Consider the following 1,244-nt stretch of genomic DNA (forward strand, 5'->3'; position numbering starts at 1 on the left):
AAAAAATCACAAAATGTAGAACCTTTATAAATCATAATACATTGTATGCATATCAGTTATTATTATTTTTATTTATAAGATTTGGTTTATGGATAACAACAAAAATGTGACAAACTAAAAATATTTCCTAAGGAAAATAACAGAATAAAGAAGAAAACATAGACAAATACAGCATAATGTAATAGAAGTACGGTAATTATGTAACTTACTTTTCAGCGCAGACGGATACGGTGTGATGATGACGTCACCGCGCATTGAGAGAAACATAGAAATTTATTCCCCTTTCGTTAGGACCAGTGGACAAAGCGAGAGAGAAGGTTTCATTTTTATAGAGTGAAATTTTGAATAAGTAGGTAAGGCGGTTGTCTTGTCAATGAAAACCCGTTGCGTCTGAGGCTGAAACCAAAACACAGGTCGGATCTAGGAAGGCAGGGAGAGTTAAGGCAGGAAGAGTTAGAAATTGCTCTTCCCCTCTCTCGTCAATCCATGTCTATGGTCTTTACGATAACTTGTTATGTAAAATTATTAATTTATCTGAGATGCACCTACACTGAATTTATCTGAAAAATAAAAAAGTCGATATTAAGAAAAAAATTGTAAATGGAAGATTAAAAGAGAGGGTTTCGCGTGCCAGCAAAAGTTACTGGCATGCCATGTTTGGCACGCGTGCCAGGGGTTGCCCACCCCGTCCTAGATTATCTTTATGGACCTGAAGTAATCACTAAGCCTTTAAAAACAGGAAGAAGAAGAATTCAGATGCTGAGATATTGTAAAAGAAGAGAGATTTCAAATGTGAATAAGATTTGATGTGCTAAGAGGACTCTGAAATATAGAGGTCCACATGAAGGACCACAGAGGGAGGCCTCTAGGAGCTAAGGCTGGTTGGTGCTTAGCTAATAGCCAACGAGAAAATGGGAGCCTCATTCCTACAACCACAAAGAATCAGATTTTTCTCACTGCAACGAACTTGAAAGTGGAATTTTCCCAGAGCCTCCTGATAGGAGTTTAGCCAGTCCATATCCTGATTTCAGTCTTGTGAACCTTGAGGTGAGAATTAAACCAAACCAACTCAGACTTCTGAAATATAGAATTGCAAGATAATATATTTCTGTTGTTTTAAGCTGCTAAAATGTGCTAGTTTGAGTGGTGGTAATAGAAAACTAATCTATCTATCTATCTATCTATCTATCTATCTATATACTAGAGGCCCAGTGCACAAAAATTTGTGCACTTGGGTGGGTTCC

At 37.1% G+C, this 1,244-nt stretch overlaps 1 protein-coding gene across 1 annotated transcript in view; it reads right to left on the reverse strand.

Moving 5' to 3' along the window:
• Positions 1-1,244, reverse strand: part of SYTL5 (synaptotagmin-like 5) — a 250,237-nt gene that overhangs the window by 175,793 nt on the left and 73,200 nt on the right. The gene's annotated exons all lie outside the window — the stretch shown is intronic.

Source organism: Myotis brandtii, unplaced genomic scaffold (genome assembly GCF_000412655.1).
Source record: "Myotis brandtii unplaced genomic scaffold, ASM41265v1 scaffold976, whole genome shotgun sequence".
In the NCBI taxonomy this organism is placed as follows: Eukaryota; Metazoa; Chordata; class Mammalia; order Chiroptera; family Vespertilionidae; genus Myotis; species Myotis brandtii.